The following is a 14,589-nucleotide window of genomic DNA, read 5'->3' as shown; positions in this document are numbered from 1 at the left end:
GTTCTGTTGCTGTTTTCCACCACACCTGCAAGTGGATAGAATCATTTCTTTTAAGGCTAATTGCCACAAGTTCCTCAGTGCTAGGAGGTCCATGCTCTTAGGAAAATAAATAAATAAAATAAAATAATTAAAAAATAAAATGAGAGATGGCTTTAAAAGAAAAAAGAAAAAAAAGATTGCTGTTACATTTTATAGACTGTTCAGTGCAGCAGTTGTGTGTTTGACATCTTCTCAGAACATCTGCTGCAAGGACTGCTGTGAGAGGAATGTATAACTTGTGAATCTTGTCTTTGCCTGGGGGAAGGAACTGTGCTGGGGGAATTTCAGATGTCTGAAACTGTAGCTATGCTACTCTTGTGCCCTTCTCAGTAAATCCTGTTAACTTGAGCTTTTTGCGGTGATGTAGCTATTTCTGCTGCTAAATTCTGGAACTACAATGACACGCACTTGTCTCAGTAACAACCCACTGATGAGAACATAGGTGCTTTAAGCCACAGGACCAATCTGTCTCAGTTTGGCAGACCCATAGGAATCTCAACTGTTCAACACTGTGCAACCACTTCAAGTTACAGGGAGTTTGTGTTAAATGTCTGGTTTCTACTTAAGAGCTCATCCAAAGGGAATCCATGTAGACACATTCTTCAGAAAGGCTGAAGATATCAGTGTTCACAAAGAAGATAAGTAATGACATCAAATCAAATTAAATCAATCAGTGTGAGTATTAAATTACTTTTGCATGTCTAAAAGACTTTTCCTTGACATATTGAAGGTGAAGCAACAACAGAGCTTGGAAAAGTTGTATTTGCTCAGTCAATATAAGACATCTCTACATCTGCCCTCCTAGCACCTTTGATCCCTTTCTCAAAACTGATTACAGATAAGGGGACACTATTAACTGGCTTAGCTGCCAAGTAATCTTCGTTTTAATTTGAGAAGGCCCCCTAACTGCTGAAATCAGACCCAGAGATAAAGAATAACAGAATATTCAGAACCTTCTATAGTTGACGGTAAGACAGAGAAAGATTTCAAAAAGGCCACTGTGGTTAATAACATCATCAGACTGCAACTATATACAGTGAGACTGAGATCGCAAGCTATATCTGGAGTAACAGAGACACCTTGATTAAACAAAATCTATGAATCTTCATTTTCTTTTTCAGTCTTCCATGGAGCTGAGCTCAGTAAGGGTCAAGATTCATAAAGAAAAGTTGTAGCTATCTGTAGAAAAAATGCATGAGGGATTGTTTAGTAACATACATTATCAGTTAATCATCTCATGTACTACTACTGCCATCATGCGTTGATAAATGATAACACTGGACATTATACCAAAGCCTAACCTTAAGGATAGGTGTACCTCTTCACCTCTTCTTTGTTTATGTTTCCTAAGCTTGATGCTATGCACTTTTTTACCTTACATCTTTAATAAATGCTGAAGGAAGGGGAAGTTCTTCCAAGAGGAAAATAATTTTTTAAAAAAAGTACTTTTTTTTTTTTTTTTTATAATCGTACTAGGAAAAAAGCAAGAAAAAAATCATTTTCTCTGGAATATTACATAAAAATATTTTACATATTAAAAATATGCTATTATTTTTTATTTTGTATATAAATAAGTAGAATATAAATGTCATCAGAGCAATTTATGTCTCAGGGTATATTGTACAGATATTGCAGTCATTAAGTATTAAAATTAAAATCATTTCAAGTCCTTGACAACATCTCTCAGCAAAAGATGGACACAGAACCTTATGTAAATGTGCATTTGCATCTCATAATACAAAAACATGAGTCTGACCTGTCACAATTAGTGGGTAGAGAAGGGGGCTAAAGCAATACATACCCACTTCTTCCCAGCTGCATGAGCCTTTAGGACTTTCACAGAGACAAACACAGGAAAAAAAATATATATAAAAAAAAATCTGAGGAAACAAAAAGCCTTATCTTTGTGTGGTGAGAATAAGGACACAATACTTGTTTTCCCAGAAATAAATGTATTGTTTAACACCTGTCTTCAACCTAACTTTTATAAGGCTTTGTCTCGCACCATAACAGAGACCTTTATTTGTTTATTTCCTCTGCACTCAGTGAAGCCAACAAAAGGAATACTACACGGAGTGCTTGGAGTGTTATAAATATAATATGTACAGGGAATGAATCTTGAGATAGGCCTGCTATGTATCTTGCTTCCTTTCACTATGAAAGGACAGGAAATACTTTCAACAGGTGTTGTGAAGGACTGCATGAAAGATTTGCAGCCAGGAGAGCAAGAATGATGTTTTGGTGGACTTCTGTTAGACTTGTGAAAGTTATTTAGTCCTTCTGCGTCTTTCTCTGCCACTTGGCAAGAGTAATGTTCATTCACTTTATGAGGTGCTTTGAAGGAAGGAAAAATTAGGACTAACATTAAAGCTAGACCTGGTTTTCTGCCTGGGCATGCATGGGAGGGCTGTGGAAATGCGCCCTGCCCTCGCTAAGCTGACCAGATGTGAGGTCACAGAGGGAGACGCTCCTGTCATTGGTGTCACCTAGTGACACAGACACACCCCAACAGTGCCACCAGGAGGGTCTGTCATTTTTCCCCCAGGCCACTCCAGATGAAAACCTCTGGGCACAGTGCAGTGGGAGTGCAGGCTGCCAGGATGGGGCAGAAGAGGCAAAGGGCTCCCTCATGGGCCTGCCAACCAAAGACCACCCCTAGGGACTGGGACGCCATCCTCATTACAAGGCAGGGCCCTGGTGGGAGAGGAGGCTGCCCCTGGCACTTCTTGGCCAGCTGCACCTTGCTGCTGGCCACAGCCAACTGGCAGCAGCACCACGAGGCCCAGCATGGCAAGGGTGGTGGTGACAGGCGAGGGCAGATGTGGGAGCAGATGGACATGTGGGGCTTGTTCTGGCTGTGCAGGAAGGCTGGTAGAGGCAGAAGATGGCGGCAGAGGCACAGAAGGAAACATTTTTTTAACCGAGAGACAAAGATAAGGAATCCAAGGAAAGAGAAGTACCACAGGGAACAGGACCACTCTGTGTCTTCTTCAAATGGCAGCTGGGTGCAGGAGGGACCACACAATTCTCCCACACAGAGACTGTGGCACAAGAGGTCTGAGGGGGCACACTGGTGGCATGACAGCAGGAGAAGGAGGAGACACCACCGCTGCATGAAGCCTCTCCAAGAAGCCAGGGCAGGTGGGCAGAGCAGCCCCAGAGAGGCTTTGCAGCACAGGCCTCCCCCAAGAAATCAACAGCCTCAGACCATCCATATTGCCCGCAAGTGTTACCACAGTTTCTCCTTGGGACTGCAGCAGCCCTGTGAGCCAGCAGCGGGCAGTGATGGTAGAGTCTCGTGCAGTCCCCCACTCTGGAATGTGAAGAAGCACTGCGGGTCAGACAGGTCCCACATTCCTCCTGAGCTGCTGCAAGAGATGACTAGGTACCTCTACCCCATGAACATGGCAGGGTACTGCCTGCCGGGGATGTGTGCGCCCCACAACACCAGCCAGTACATTATGGATCAACATCTGGACGCATGGAAAAATGAGCAGGAAGAAGCAGTGGCAATGTCCAGAGAGAACAGTATTGACAGCATCATGGATGAGAACTCTCTCACAGCCCCTCTCCCTTCCATAGCCCAGAATGAAGGAGACATCTCTACAAAGGAAGAGGAGGACAAGGAGGAGAAGAGCATGCAGCTCACCTACGAAGACTGGAAGTGCAAAGCTGATATCCACCATGAAACCTAAACTGGGGTGACAATGCAAGGAAAGTGTCTAACTTGTAACATCATCAGCTATTAAGAGACAATAAGCTTTTGACATTCAGCTCCCTAAATAAATATATATAATCACTTCTAATCTTGCTGCATACTGCCTAGTGATTCACATACACCGAGATAGGGCTTGCAAAATAAGAGCCAAAAAAAAAAGCCTAGTATTGTATATGACAAAGCAGTCAAAACAGCTGTCTTGAAGAGTTATCTTTTAGAGACTCTATTCCCCTCAGGTGCATATATCCCATTCAGGATGGCTTTTAAGTACATTATTATGTCCTACTGAAATAAGAGGCCTTACACATATGATTAAAAAAATGAATATATGTAAACACAGATAAGAATGGAGGCTTAATTTGGACATTAAAAGGGAGAAAACTGACACTAAAGCCTGCTTAACCATGGCTAACGTGTGTATTTGCGTATATACATAAATACATTGTATAATAAATGCAGCTCAAAATTAGGACAAAAAGAACAAAATAATGATAAAAATTTAAAAAAATGGGGGTACAACAGCCCAGTCACAGTGCACACACCTTGACCTGTCATGAGCGCTCATATCATTTTCATGTTACCAAAGGTCAGGAAGAGAATGAAGTTTGTTTATATATATTCACTTCATTTTTCAAGCTGCCTCAAAGTGTAGTCATGGGAACCATCACAAACATACTAGTATTTTTGTATCAAGGTGAAAGAGACATTAGCCTTATGTGTCCACTTGCTATTGGGAGAAAAAAAATATATTCAAAAGAGAAAAGCGGCATTCAAAAACTTCTCTTGGTTGCTGCTTAAGAGAGAATGATGCTTATGTGGGTTGGGTATTTAACAAGGTGAAAACAAATATCTTGTCTCTGACACAGATATTTGTGGACAGACAAAGATAGAATAAAGTGACATAAGCCTTTTCCAACTTTGGTCTGAACTGAGACAAGGTCTAAAATGCAGCTGGTTGTTGAAGAACTCATTTTTTGTATTTCTAGCAAAGCAGCCCCCTAACAACCAACAAGAGAAATAAAATCAATATTAATCAGAATTTTCCTATATATTTCAATATTTTTTCCGCGTAAAACAACCATGTATATGTATAGAGCTGTATGTATAAATATGCTTTTTTTTTTTTTTTTTTTTTTTTTTTTTTTTTTTAATGTAGAATTAAGTGTTAAAGTAGCTATATACTCTCTAAAAGGTTAGAACTTGAAAAGTATGCAAATCACTCATATGGCAAAAATCTTCATTTTTAGCTCCATAGCTTGAGATGGCTAATGTGCTATTATGGACTCTAATGGGTGAGGATGATGTAGAGGGAGTAAAGCCGGAAGAAAAAATTTGGTATGTCATAAATGAACTGACAGAAATTTCTACTTCATAGCAGACTTCTCAAACCCTGACTTATTTGAAAACTATAAAATTCTTCCCAAGTAAATGTAATTTTCAATTTTTTACTGTCTATAAAAATGAGTTGAAGCAGTGCTAACCATGAAGAAAACTGTTTGAATAAGTGTAAGGTTTGTAGCCTCACTGTTTGTATCCCTTTCTGCTATATTTCTGACTTTGAAAGACAATAAAAGCTTGACAAAAACAAACAAACACACAAACAAACAAACAAAAAAAACTCCAGTGTATTTCAGATTTAGTTCTTAAGTATTTTCAGTCTCATTAAGAACATTTCTATATAAAGCTTTTATTTTTTTTTTAATTGGAGACTAATATAGAAATCTTCCCCCTCCTCCCCCCCCTTGTGGATGAGAAGAGGTTTCTCTGATTATTAAAAAAGAAAAAAAAAAAAAAAAGAAAAAAAAAAAAAGCACAAAGCACATTTTCCCTATGAAGATGATTTCTAAAACTGTCTGAAATTTGAAGAGAAAAATGGTTTTCTTCTTCCCTACTCCTAATTTTTAGTTGGGTGTCTGGATATGTTTGGAGAAATACTTCGACAAATTACAATTAACATGACATAGCAAACACTCAAAAAAGATACTACAACTTAGTTGCACACACTGCCAACATGTAGAAGAGTGATGTCCATGAAATGAATATCATTTAATTCAAGAGCACAAAGAAAAAATTAATTTTGAATTTACTGCACCGGAGAAAGAAAAAAAAAAAAAAAGAAAGAAAATAGAAAACGGAAGCTCTTCTTACAACAGCAAAGAGCCTTGGTAAGTTTTTGCTAAAGGATTTTAACTACATGTTGTCTCAAGAAGTTAAGAGCCAAACATAGGGAACTCATAGTAAGAAGCAGTAGGTTTTCTGTTTGTTTGTTTGTTTAAAGTGGGGTAATGTAGCAAGATATTTTTCTCTTAAGTGCTCTCACAGGTAAGAAGGGAGCAACACTAACTTTATGGCAACATTTGGATTTGATCTTGCTTGTCAAACTACAAGTTCTCTAGACAAGCGATACCTAATAATTTCAAGCTGATGTATGTGCTTTCAAATATGTCAAGCATATCAACAGAATGAGGATATGAAACATCTACAAGTACAGTATTTTTAAGTGACTAAAGAAAAATAAATCCTTCTGAAATACAAATTTTCTAAAACATGGGATATCTTAATAAGCATTTCTGATGTCAGTGCCAAGCTGATTTTCATGTACCTCCAAGTGTCACAGAAAGGCTTGGGCTGGAAGTGACCTTAAAGACCATATAGTTCCAACCTCCCTCCCATGGGCAGGGATACCACCCACAACCTGATCTGGAATACCAGATCAGGTTGCCCAAGGCCTCATCCAGACTGGTCATAAATATCTCCAGGGACATCCGCAGCTTCTCTGGGCAGTTCGGTGCCTCACCACCCACTAAGTGAAGAATTTCCTCTTAACATCTAATCAAAATCTCCTCTCTTTTACTTTAGAACTGTTCCCCCTTGTCCTATCAGTATTTCCCCTCATTAAAGGTCACAAGGGCAGAGCAGAGGGGGACAATCACCTCCCTTGACCTGCTGGCCACTCTGTTGATGCAGCCCAGGATGCAGTTGGGCTTCTTCACTGCAAGCACAAGCTGCTGGCTCATGTTGATCTTTTTATCCACTAGAACCCCCAAATCCTTCTCCGCAGGGCTGCTCTCAGCCTTATCTTCTCCCAGTCTGTACTCATGTCTGGGTTTGCCCTGACCCAGGTGCAGCACTTTGCTCCAGCAGAGACAAGGGTCCAGTCTTCCTTGTCTTGTGAGTCAGGGTTAGAAGCCATTTTACCTTCCCCTTCCAAGGACATAAGGCAGGGCTGTCACTCAGCCTGGTCAGTCCACAATCAATATCATACATCAATCTCTCGCTCAGATTCTTGGACACTACACTGCCTAGTCAGCTCCTCCCACAGGCAACTTGGTTTAACAGTTCGCCTAGCTGGTCATTCGTGTACCCACAATACCCACCTCTGCCTGCAGGCCGTAAGGGGACTTCCAGATTCTGGTGTTTCCTGAAACTGAGGATCTGGGCAGCTTTTTTTTTTTTTTTTTTTTTTTTTTTTTTTTTTTTTTTTTGTCCTCAGGAGGTCTATTTGAGAATAGGCGTCTGCCTGGAGAGGTTGTGGCCCCTCTGCCTGGGTTTCAGCCTCAGCCCAGCAGTTGCGATGGACACTGTTTTTCTTTCAGTAGAAGGCTGCTTCTTCTTGCTCCAAGAATAGAGAAAAGCAGCTCGCCTGCTGCCCTCCTGCACAAACTGCTGTGCAAACTGCAGAGCCATGCCCTGGCTGCCCTGTTCCTGGCTGCTCAGTGCTCTCTAGGGGCTGCTTTTGTACATATCATTTACATAAAAAACTCATTATGTAAAAATCTAAATCACTAATATTTTTAGAGGGTATAATTAAGTACATACTCAGCTTGGTAAATGAGGACAACAGGGTATTGTTATGAATGCCATTAATAGCACAACACAGACCTGCCAATATCTTTATTATAGTTTAATGAAGCAGCAAGGCAATTCTTACTATTTATTTTCTGATAGCAGAGCTAGAAGAAAAAATCCCATTCTTCATATCCTGAATATGAGATTCCCAGAACTGTGAGATTCACAGAACTAATTATGACCTTCTGTTTCTTCTCCCTGGGAATGTATCATACAAGCAGCACAGATATGCAGCCTCTGTCCCATGTTCTCATGTGCCACGGACAAGAGATCTGTGTTTCATTTTAGGTATTTTATGCAAACAGGGACCAAAAATAATCTGAGAACAACCTCACAGCTGCTAGTTTAGAGTATTATCTCCCTGGGAGATAAGATATTTGGATTCCTGTCCCCACTCCAGTGTGCAATTTATGTTACTACAAATTCATATAGACTTAAGAGAACAGATTAAGGCCACACTGTCTGGTCTCCAAATCCTTTTGAGCTGATTTTCTAGATGGTTGAAAATAGAAATTCAGACTTATTTAGGTAAAGGAAGAATGAACACTCAGGTGTCCTGAATCCTAAGTAGGTATTTAAATCACTGAGCTATTACACGTTGAAGAAACAGCATCATCCTCACCTTTAGAAACTTTGAGAATCTCCTCTTTGAATTTTTGTAGCATAACCATATTAGAAACAGAGTGTATACCATGTATAGGACAGGGTTGGCAACAGATGTATTAATGTAAAATACCTTTGATTTTATTGAAGATCATACAACAATTCAGTCACTATATACTTAGTATTTTCATTATTCTTAACAAAATGTGGCATTGTTGCAATTTATGACTATAGCAAATTTCTGAATTTCTATGAAATTTCATACCTACAAAATAGAGAAAGGATTAGACAATAAAAATTGCTGCTTGTTATTGACATCCTGAGCTTTCCTGAACTAAAAAGGCCTATTTTTGAGAATTATGGAGAAACATGATTTTGTTATGAGATAAACATAATTATTTGTCTAGACAGTTAGTAAATTCTGTAAGGACAAAAATCTACATTAAAAGTTTGTCGCCAGTGAATAGGCCTAACTTATTTGCACGTATGTACTGGAAACCAGTTGCAGCCTTTGACAGTGCATGCCAAATTACCAAAGCTAACATTAAATTTTATTTATACTGACCACCAAGATTCATAATCTTTGCTTTTTCTTTCAAAAATGTATGGTCCCTAAAGGTGCAGATCTGCCACTTTTTTCTTCAAAGACCACATGCTAGTTAAACCTAAACACCTTTTAAACCAGGTTACCCTAACAAATTAAGGACCTGTCAGATTTTCTCTCTGAACAATCTCAGTAATGGAAAAAGGTTCATAAAATACTCCATATAACTAGAAAAGATACTGGAATATTTTTTGTGCTCTATACTCAAATTGATTCATAATAAATCTAGATTACTGATAGTTGGTTTCTTCAATAGCTATGACCATAGCTATTGACAGGTTCAGAGAGATAGTTAGCTAATTCTTAAATAAGGCTATGACATCATCGGTGATAATTCAGCTAAGCATGATGTCTCCTTCACAGGTAGTTTATCCTACAGCTCTAATATCATGGTGACAGTTGAAGCCTCATTGCTGCTGTGGGCCTCAGTTTCTTAGACACCGAGTTGTGACAAGTGGATGACTCTATGGTGGGTATGAGAATGGCTCTCTGAAGGGCCTTCCAGATCCCTTGAGAAAACCGCTAAGGAAAATTGAATAGGACTATCATGAGAGCCTGTTAAAGAGAAAGAGCAGGCTGTACACATCCTCACTCCATTTCCACAGCAGTCTGAGATTTAAAACAAAAAAAAGCTGTTGAGACAAAAGTCAGACTAAGCTAAGTCTGAAGATATAAATACTGGAAAGAGTGCAGTAAAGAGCCACGAAGATGATTAAGGGATTGAAGCCTGTGACTTATAACAAGTGGCTAAGAAACATGGCACTGTTCAGCTTGGAGCAGAGAAGGCTGAGGGATATCTTATCAATGTGTATAAATACCTGATGAAGGGTGTGAAGAAGGCAGTCAGGCTCTTCTCAGTGGTGTCCAGTGAATGGACAAGAAACAATGGATACAAACTGAAATACAAACAATTCCATTTCAAAATCTTTCACAGCAAAGTAGTCAAACAGTTGAACAGGTTGCCCAGAGAGGCTGTCAAGTCTCCATCTTTGGATCTTCAAAATCTGACTGAACATGGTACTGAGGAACCTGCTCTAGCTGACCTTCTTCTGAGCAGGAGGGTTAGACTTAACAACCTCCAAAGGGGCTTTCCAAACTCAGACATTGTGTGATTCTGTAAGCAGTTTACCTTGGCTGTTTTATTCTTCTCAGGCAATGCAACATTGCTGTGGACCTCTACTTTGATAAAAAAGTGATTCTACTGAAAACACAGTTCCATACCTTTAATGATTTGTATAAAAATGCTCCTTTGCATTTACCAGCCTAACGATGATAAATGAACTTTCTGAAAATCAAGAAAGTTTCTACATTAGTTACCATTTAAATGGGAGGTTGGGCTAAAAATATATACATCTGAAATGTAAACATTGGACAATACTTGTAATTATTTCAAATTAAGACACATAAATCTAAGAAATTTGAAGCTTGGGAATTTGCTTAAAAGAAATAATAATAAAAAAGTAATAAAATTAGTTGTCAAATGAGACAACCAAATGATTTATTTTCCCTTATATATTGATATCATTACAAAAATACAGAAATGCAACATCCTTCAAAGTCTGTGAAATCTAATCTGGGACTGCAAGCAGTAGGCTGATTATCATTCTGTATTTGCTGTCTGCTGTTATTGCTGCACTTGAAGAGAGATTTGGGCACCTTGCTCTGACAGATGTTTGGGAGATGAGAATGCAGTGTTTGAAAATGATATAGCTGTTTACAAATACAGCAATTGAATTACTTTGTGATTCCAGCTTTCCCCATCCAGAAGTTCTTCATTCATGGTAAGCACTTTGTCTAAAGCCAGCTCTCTCTGTCTTCCCTCTAATGTTCCCAGACTGAAGTTGAACATTTTCCCTGTTCCCACCTCAATCCCTCCATAAAACTTCATGTAAACCAGAAAACTAAAGTGCTCAGGGGACTATTGTACAACTGTCCTTACCATTAACACTGAGCCTGGCATCATTTAGGACTGAAGCAACTAATGCTCTTCCAAGCAATGCCTAGAGTGAGCATGGTCTAGAGACCACCCAAAACAAACAAAAAGTTTGGATGTGGTCAACATACATGTATTTTGGGTGGAAAGGGATTTGAACTAGATAGATATAAACCATGACATGTCAGTTGGTTGCAAGGCCAGAGAACAATCCAAGCCCCTTTTTATCTATTCTGTAGATCCTTCTTTCTTCTTTGATACATCTTTTCTCTCCTCTAGATTCAAATTAAATATATTTTTCTTCAGAGGAAAGAATAAGATCTCCTTAGACCTTAGCCCCAACAAAGCCTGAAATGGATCAGAGGTGCCCAAATCCCTTTGAACCCTTAGAAGGATCTAACCCCACATTGGAATATCTGCTTTTATGTATGCACACAGGTGAATAGCTTGGAGGGCACATAAGCTCAGAGCAGCTGGAATCCTGAGACAATCAAACTTTTAGAAGTCTTTTTTTTTTTTTTTTTTTTTTCATTCACAACAGAAGAGGTATGCCCTAAAACAGTCACTCTTTAGTTAAACAAGTTCCTGCTCTAAAGCAGGGGCAGTTGAAAAAGGTTCATAATGATTTTTAACAGGAAAATGACTCTTTTTCATATTTTTCTTCTTAGAAACAGCTAAAAGGAATTTGGTTAATCTTTCAGGTTAAACCTGAAGAATAATCCAGCAGAAAATTTCAGTTCCATGCTTAAAATCTGGAAGTTACAAACACCTGAAGACCAGGTGTTACAATGAGAATTACCATTAATAACAGGCAGTGTTACTAGGTGTGCTTTGAAATACACAAAAAAAATGGTGAACTCCCCTTCCAGACCCCCTTTTTCCCCCCCCAAAGGCAGAAAAAGCAACTGTTCCCCCATTAACTTATACCTGAAGAAAAGTATATTCTGAAGAACAAAACAGTGTACCAGATGGAATTGAGAAACTTTGGTCTGTGGCAAAGCTTTTATACCGATAGCTGAGACAGGAATCATCCTTCAGACACCTGCACAGTCAGTTGTCCCCTACAGAGACTCTATGACAAGGCTCTGACATAAAGGGAAGGAAAAACGAGCCTCAGCCCAGGCAAGTACACGATGCTCACACTGAGCTCAGCTTCTTACCTCAGTCACAACCTGGCCAGATTTGGCCCTGAGAGCCAAAGATGATTTCTGAGGCATTACACAGTTCAGTTTGGTGCAACATTTTTGCAGACATGTATTTGGAGATCTGAGCAGTATACAGTCCTCACATATCCACTCCTCAAGATGCTCATGGAAAATTTCGGTCATGTAGGTAAGAACAAACCTGGAGAGCAAACAACAGAAAGCCAAGGTTTAAAACATTTCCAGTCAGAGGGCTTAACTGGTGTTTTACCTGCAGTGGTGGTCCTTTTGCAGAAACACAATTTATTCTGGATTGCACCTTTGCACCAGACCCATGCTTTTGTTCCTCGCACTGAACCCCTTCTCCATTTAGCAGAGCTTTTTGCACCAAGTGAGAGTAATTTAAAACAACCAGGTTACAACTTCAAGATATCTTTCCAGTTTCACTAACAAATGACATCTGAGCACTACTGTTGTTTTGGCACTTAAGGGATAGTCATCTTAGGATGAGTCCTATGCAGTTTAAGAGCCTCAATAGTTTGCTACTTTTAAGAGACTAAATAGTTCAGGAAAGCATGGATAATATGCTATATGCTAACAGCCACATAAAAACCTGAGCTTTCATCTGTACTCAAGTCCTGGCATTCTGAATGATAATTTAGCTGCCTGATAGGCAGCTGATTCTGACATTGATCTTTTACTTGATATTAGTAGATGTGCACTTGATCCATTCACAAATTGCTTAGAAAAATCTGTTTGCACTCTGCAAAAGAAATATGTGTCTCTGTATCTTTTGGTCATCCCACCTCTTATTTGGGATGGGATGTATTTTTAACTGTTACTAAGAAGCAAGAACAAAAAAAAAAAGAGTCTGGTTTCAGTCCCAAAGAGCCTTAAGGGTTGAGAGTGGGGGACAAAAAAAAAAAAAAAACTAGTTAAAGTTTCTGGTAAGTAAAAAACATCAAAAGCATCAATCCCCTGAATCCCACTGCTGGTGGGAGTACTAGAAGTAGTTTTCCATCTGCTCAGCCCTAATACGTAGAGGTAGGGAAAAAGTCCAACAGAGCAGTTCCCTTCTGACAACACAGTTTGTCAAAACTGAAACAGTTCAGGGTCACAATTTCAAATTGTCATCATTTTAAAAAATAACAATGGTGGCAGAAGGGAGATTCTGCTAAAAACAAAATTGAACATTTTTGTTTCCAAATATATATGTATTTTAATTTCTATTAGTATGAATTTGGTGAAATTGAATTGTCTATATATGGTAAGACTGGGATGAAATGGCATCATATGGACCAGAAGACTGCTCAAAAAGTCCATTATATCCCACTGCTATGTCTTCTGAAGATACCACAAAGAGTGCATAAAATCACTTTAGAAATGTTTTAATAAGACATAAAAATCTCCGTACAGATTTTTTTTTTTTAACGTTATGCCTGTACAGAATAGAATTTGAAGGCACAAAACGATCCTGAATGTGAAGTATAGTGGTTATTTTACATACAGAGTTTGAAACAAAACAAATAAACAAACCAAAAACATTGGAATATGTTTATGGAGGGCCCTACTGTTGATGCAATATGACACTGAGTTTACCAAAGCTGCACGCATAAATAAATAAATAAATAAATAATTTGTTACCACTCTAAGGCTGAATTTTCTCCCCTCTAGCCACAGTTAGAGTTAGGGTTATCCAGGTTAGGGTTGTCTCTGCTCTTAAAGGTAGAAGGAGAAGACCTTCTTCTAATCAGTTGTCTGAGGAGACAGAGGTATTCTGAGATATTGTAAATGGTGTTTTGTGGTGCCCAGTAAGAAAACTCACAAGGTTACAAAAGATGCATGAGGCTTTCATGCACTGACTGGTGGAATGCAGAACCAAATAAACCTACCTATTCTCCTTGGAAGTTTTTCTCTTCATAAATTTGCTCTTTTTCTAACTAACCAGGCTCACACAGACTTTTTAAAGACTAACAAATTATCCAGTCTGCTGTCCAGCACAATGGAAGGTGCAACAAAATTATTCTCCTAAGACTGTTTCAGTGGCTCCATTGGGAGATCCTCTAACTGCCTGGGGATTGAACTACCCAGCTATTTATATTGCAGCTTCTCATTCATGATAGCAGGTAAGTAAATTGTTTGTTAGATAAATTATATTAACCCCACACACGTCAAACCTAATTCTCAGGCTGTATTAGTAAGTGAGTCCTTTAAATCCACTGGGCTCTATCACTTCATAAAAAATGTATATCTCACCCATGTTATTTGAAATCCAGAGAGATTCTTCTTGAATTTGTTTTCACCAAGTTTCTCTGCCTCCTTGCCTAATTACCAAAGAGATGTCTTGCCTCTAGAGGCAAAGTAATTTAATATGTTTTTCTAGTTGCTACAGTAGCTGAGTCATAATACAGGGTTTGTGAAATTACATCCTTTCTTTGGCTACAGGCAATAAGATACACAGAGCTGTATGAATTAGTGTATATGAAGGAGAGATTCAAAGAGATAGATTTTGAAAGCATAAAGTCTACTTTTAATCCACAAAAGTATCTCTAGTGTAGAAAATAAGACTAAAAAACCCACTGGCATCTAACAGTTTTGGCAGAACATTTATTTTGAAATAAATGTGAATTGTGGTGTGAATTGTCTCTAAAAAAAAATCCTCAGATAATATATTAAAATAAAGTAGCTTGAAAGTACTTCT

General features: G+C 38.7%; 1 long non-coding RNA gene across 1 annotated transcript; it reads right to left on the bottom strand.

The window, feature by feature from the left end:
* Window positions 1–9,632: 9,632 nt before the first annotated feature.
* LOC311215921 lies at window positions 9,633–14,212 on the bottom strand. Its single transcript, XR_014618931.1, has 3 exons — window positions 14,145–14,212; window positions 11,907–12,090; window positions 9,633–9,709 (listed from the first exon to the last, which is right to left on the bottom strand). It is a non-coding gene; the product is annotated as an uncharacterized lncRNA (long non-coding RNA).
* Between the last annotated feature and the right edge of the window lie 377 nt (window positions 14,213–14,589).

This window comes from Netta rufina, assembly GCF_964035555.1.
Source record: "Netta rufina genome assembly, chromosome: 1".
NCBI classification, from domain to species: Eukaryota; Metazoa; Chordata; class Aves; order Anseriformes; family Anatidae; genus Netta; species Netta rufina.
Note: the sequence above shows the minus strand (reverse complement) of the source record. Positions and strands in the feature narration are given on the sequence as shown.